The following is a 6,114-nucleotide window of genomic DNA, read 5'->3' as shown; positions in this document are numbered from 1 at the left end:
GCCATCTTCAAAGAAGAACATCTAAAAGACTTCATTCTCTCCAAAGTCACTCATGGTCTCCTCACTGCCAAATCTAATGGGCTTTTCTCAATCCAACAACATTGTACAACTCGTGCCTACTCAAAAATGATACTCCATCTTCATCTCCTTGTCTTTGTGCCAACTGTCCCTCATACTTGGAATGCTCTTCCTCCTCACCTCTAATTCAGCTCCCCTGGCTTCCATCAAGACTCAACTCAGGTCCCCCCTTCTGCAAAAGGCCTGGATATTGGCAGTGCCAAAGACCAATAGAGATGAGATGAGAGTGTTGGGAGTGAAGGACAGAGAGAAGGTCAATTTGGCAGGATCACAGAATGTGAAAGGGGGGGATAATGTCCAATGAAACTGGAATGGTAGGTTAGGCCAAAGCTAGGCTGTATGGGGCTTTAGAAGCCAAATAGAGGAATTTATATCTTAATTTAGATGCAATAGGAAGCACTGGAGTTGGCTGAGTAGGGGAGTGAAGCACTTAAGGAAAATTACTTTGGCAGGAGTGTGTAGAATGAATTGGAGTGGTAAGAGGCTTGCAGCACTGAGATCAATTAGAAGATGTTATGCTAATCTAGGTGAGAGGTGATGAGGATCTGAACTCCAGGGGCAGCTGTGTGAATGGAGAAAAGGGTTCAGATGTGAGAGATGGCATGAATGTAGAAATGGCAAGATTCAGCAAGTGATTGGCTATATGGGCTGAGGGAGAGTTGGAGTCAAGGATAATGCCAAGATTAAGAACCTGAGACATTGGAAAGATGGCAGTGCCTTCAACAGAACTGTTGTTCTCCAAGAGGACCTCCTCCACCAGGAGGAGGATTTGCTCATGAATTGGATATAAGTAAGGCAAAGCTGTGCAAAGTCATCAGCCTCACTCTCTCCTCCAGAAACATCCCAGGCCAGTGGCAAGATAAGTCAAGATGACTGGCAATGGCTCAGGATGCAGTGGGTGACCTCACCCTCGCAGATCTCCCAGTTAAGATCTTAAGTTAAGATCTTTCCCAGTTTGTCGGAGGCAATACTCATTCAGTGATTAAGGGGTAGGTAAGAATTGAGACAAAAGATGGCCTAGTTTGCTATCACAAAAGAATCAACAAAAATGGGGAAGTTAGGAACAGGGGAGGTTTTAGGTCAGAGAAAGATAATTCAGTTTTTGAGGTGTTGAATTTAAAATTTCTCCAGGGCATCCAGTTTGAAATATCTAATACGCAATTAGTGATATGGGACTATAGCTCAGAGTAGAGATGGGCTGATTATATTGATCTGGGATTCATAACTATCATAGAGATGATTGTTAAACCCTAGGGGGGTGATGAGACTATAGAGATAATATAGAAGGAAAAGAGGCTCAATAATCCATAAGCACAGTGGCTTCTAGTACTTTCTTCATCTTTCAGCCAGTAGCAAGATGGTAAATATGTGGCCTATTGTAGAATATTGATTACAAAAACTTACCTGATGCCTACTATTAGAGATGCCGTCAGTTTCATGTGCAGATGAGTCTCATAAAGATTTTGCAGAGATGGGAAAGTAGGCCTATAGGTCAGTAGTTGATGTTTTTTGGGTCACTATTTTTTTTTCCAATATTGGAAAGAACTGAAATTTTTCCTATGCCTTTGACATCTTCTTCAGATAGCTTGTGAATCACTCTCTCAATGTCCTTACAACTGCTTCAACTTCAGCCTCTTTTCCCCATCTTTGTTCTCTTTAGTTCCATTTCTATCTCCACTATAAGCACATCTGGAACTGTGATGATAGAGTCCCAGTATGGTGGCTCTACTGTCCTTGGCAGTGAAATCAGTTTGTTATAAATATCTTTGCAGATATTTTCCATTTTCCTGAGGGATTTTTATTTTTGGTCCTTCCATTTTCATCTTCCAAATGTCCTCAGGATGACTTTGTTTAGTTGGATCTTTGACATCCTCCACGGCTTCTCTTTGCCTTATGAGGCAATACTTCTCATAATCAGCCATCAGTCTTCATAAGATTTCTGCAAACCAGAGTTTCCTTTAGCTGTCCTCCCTTCTTACCTGGCAAGTAAGTCAAGTGTTTGCTGACTAAGGTACTTTTTACAATGTTTTAGTCTCCTTGTTAATGGTGATTGATTTTTATGTAGTAGACTTCTGCATAAAATTATGATGATTATTGTTGAAGTTATTTCTGCTGTCCTTACCCACTTTTCCAGTATCAATTGCTTATTTAAATGGCTTAGGATCGAGTTGTTTCAATCAATTGCCTTTCTTTATCATCATTATTCTTCCAGATTTTGGCTAATTCTGACCCTTGGTCTGAGAATACAGCGTTCTGACCACACACAGACAAATTCAGTGTTCAGATTCCACATCAGTAATGAACCTACTATTGGCTACTAAAATATAAACAATTTCATTTTTTGTGATGTCATTTGGTGCTTCTTTTATCAAAGAAGGTATTCATGGTGTGAAGGCCTGAGGTTTCTGGGGAGTCCCCAAGCCTTTGGCCTGTCTTATTACCTCTTCCTCACCCATATTTTCTGACATCTCTCAGCATCTTCACCTATTCCCTGCCATGTACTAGGCACTTAATAAATGCTTGTTGGTGGATTGAAATCTAGGCTCTAGAGTTACTTTTCTGCGTTTCAGAACTTTCTACCTATGTGACGTTGGACAAATCACTTGGGGATTTTTTTGTGTGTATAATGAGGTAGTTAGACACAATGATATCTCAGGCTCCCTCCAGCTCTCAATCCTACGCTCCCATAATTCTCTGCCATAAGTCTGGGTGATAGAAATGGAGTACAGTGACACCAGATGCCTTTCCCGCCAAAGGCCTGCTTCTCTCTCCAAGAGGAGGCACTGGACCAGAAACAGCCACATACGCCCCCGCCCCCATACACGTGCACCCATCCAATCTCCTCACCAGCAGCCTGGGCTGAGGCCACCTGTGCAGAGTCAGGTGTCAGACCAGGCTAAAGTAAGGAGACACTGGGGGAGAGCTGCAGCCCAGTGCTTGGTGCTGTAACAGGAGCAGGGAGGCCCTGCTCGGAGCTCGGCAGCAGAGCAGGTAGGAAAGGAAAGAGGAGGATGGTGTGGGCAGTGAGGGGCCGGCTCTGTTGTGACCATGGGGATTTTGCCACCTTGTTGGGCCTTAGTCTCTTATCTCCTAAATGAGGTAGACACAGGAACCCTTTGCCCTCCACCTAGTAAGGTGTGGTTAGATGGCTAGATGCTCTGATGCCCACAGCATGCCCTGGGTTGGGGGTTTATTGTGGAGAGTTATTGCCACCTGTTTCATGGCTCGGGACCTGGGACCAAAGTAGGGAAATTGATCTCTTTTTGTGGATCAAATACATGATACCAAGTCATCTTGACAGATGGCTTGGGTGGAGGAAGTCTTTAATACTAGGAAGAGGGGTGGAGTAGAAACAGTGGTGGGCCTCCAAGGACACCCAAAGAAGGGTCTTGCCTTGGAGCCAAGAAAAATGGGGATTCAGATCCCTCTTCCTCCCCACTCCCTCCCCCAAAACCACAGAAACAAAAACTCAGAAGCAGACAAAGACAGACACAGAAGAAGATGCCTACATGCATTATGCGGGTGTGTGTGCACACGCATGCGCGCGCGCACACACACACACACACACACACACGCTTTATAGCCTGCCACCTAACAAGATAGAGATATGAAACATACAGTTAGCTTTTGGTGCTTTCTCTGTCACTCCTGTCATCTCAGTGCCCTCCTCCAAAAAACATTTCAACCACTGAGGGCCGTAGGTCATCATTAGCACTGTTACATTAAAGTCAACCTTTGGGTTCATGGAGGAAGGTTAGACTGAGCTTCCTAGGAAACACCTGTGTAGTTCAGAGGACCCTCCCACCACTACCACCTTTGCTGTCCAATCCATTCCTGTCTCTAATGATAGGGATTTCAGGGCAGATAGGAGGGGGAGGTGGTCCCTTAGAAAAGAGGAGATATATTTGAGCACCTGATAGAGCCCCTTGTGTCCCTGTACAGAGGCAGCTCCTGGCTTTGCCTACAATCCCAGCTAATAGGGGTACTTATTCTAAATGTCAATATCTTCTGTTACCTACAATTCATGTTCCCATGGATCTCAGCCTGGAAGGGACCTGGGAAGATAGTGAATGATCCTCAGACAGGGAGTAAAGACACCTGGGTCCTAATCCTAGCTCTGCCCTTGACTTGCAAGTTGACTCTGGACAAGTCACTTTCCCTCTCTGGGTCTCAGTTTTCCCATCTGTTTAATGGGACTGATAATCCTTGCCCTGTCTCACTCAAAGAGAGTTGGGGTGTGGGAATGCAGAATGTAGAACCAGAAGGGACCTTAGAGTGCAGCCTCTTCATTTTACATACAAGGACACTGAGACTCAGAAGAAAAGTGACTTGTCCAAGGTCACACAAGGTACCCAGGTCTTCCGATTTCGAGAGCTTTCCAATGTGTAATGACGGAAATGTCTCCTCTCTGAGTTCATGTGATGGGTACCTGCTGCCAAATATATATTTACCACAACACAGAAATTATAGAGGTAAAAACCTAGGATTTATTATTATGCTCAGTCCTCAGAGAAAACCTGAACACTTATTAGGATTCTAACAAGATTACTTATGGGAAAAATTACATCAGAGTGACAGAGAAAGAATTCATTTACATATTGCAACCTTGTACATTCTTCTTAGGCCATAAAAGTTAAAGAGAAGCTAGAACTATAATCCTGGACTTCCTTCTGTGTAGTGAGAGTTGAACCAATTTAGGTAAACAGAGTCGTAATCTCATACGTCCCCTATGGAAACAAACTTCATCAAATAATAGGTGAACTAAAAATCAGGTTACAGATTAAAGAACATTTAGAGGATTCACAAAAAAAGGGAGGAGGAGACTCTACTGTCACGTAGGAGCCAGCAGCAGCTGAAAGTCCTCCTCGGCTTCTCATCTAAGGAATGCTTAAGGCTCTACGTAAATTTTTACATCCCATGGAACAGGTTTTGTTCAGATGAGGTTAATATTAACCAAAAGATGAAGGAAGAATAAAAGGAAATATGAAAATTCCCATAACAACTATATGGTACAAACCTTGAAAATAATAATAATTATAGTTAACATTTATAGAGTGCTTACTATGTGCCAGGCACTGTGTTAAGTATTTTTTACAAAGATTACCTCATTTGATTCTCACAACAGCCCTGGGAGGTAGGTGCTATTATTATCCTCATTTTATAGATGAGAAAACTAAGGCAAACAGAGGTTAAGTGACTTGCCCAAGGTCACACAGCTAGTAAGTGTCTGGCGCCACATTTGAACTCGTGTCTTCCTGATTCCAGGCCCAGGGCTCTATCCACTGCACCAGGTAGCTGTCCCCATAGATTTTGGCATCAACCTTGAAAAGTATAATAATAATAATAATAATAATAATTATAATATAACATTTATACATTGCTTTAAGGTTTGCAAAGTGCTTCACATAGGTTAACGCATCTGATCAGTGGGATAGCACATTAGAGACACACAAAAGGTTCTTCTCATTTCCAGACTCACATGGTGAAGCAAACATCCTCTTTATCAAGCATCAGGAATGTTGACTAGAAATTCCCAAATAGGAATTTATATTTTCATGCCATTGTCATATAATTGCATATATCTGCACAATGGGATCCTCTACTCTCAAATAAGTCTCTGCATTGCTGAGGTATGGCAGAAAGAGCCCTGGAGGAGCAGAAGCCAGGGAAACTCCATGCTGGTGCCTGCTCTGCTCCTGAGTGGATATTCAGCCTCAATCAAGTCATTTCCCTTCTCTAGGCTTCAGTTTCCCTCTTTGTAAGTGGAAGTTGTTAGACTCTGATATCAAGAGCATTTCCTTTCCTTTCTAGCTGTGACATTCCTGCTCTGTTTCTTGCCTTTTTTTTGTAGTTCTTATTTTTTTATTTTTTTAATTAATTAATTTATTTTTAGTTTTCAGCATTCACTTCCATAAGCTTTTGAGTTTTAAATTTTCTCCTCCTCCCTCCCCACCTCCCTCCCCAAGAGGGTGTGCAATCTGTTTTGGTTTTTGTTTGTTTGTTTGTTTGTTTGTTTGTTTGTTTGTTTGTTTGTTT

The sequence above is a fragment of the Vombatus ursinus genome, unplaced genomic scaffold, assembly GCF_900497805.2.
Source record: "Vombatus ursinus unplaced genomic scaffold, bare-nosed wombat genome assembly UNPS02009173.1, whole genome shotgun sequence".
NCBI lineage: Eukaryota > Metazoa > Chordata > Mammalia > Diprotodontia > Vombatidae > Vombatus > Vombatus ursinus.
The sequence above is the reverse complement of the archived record's forward strand: the minus strand, read 5'-3'. Positions refer to the sequence as shown.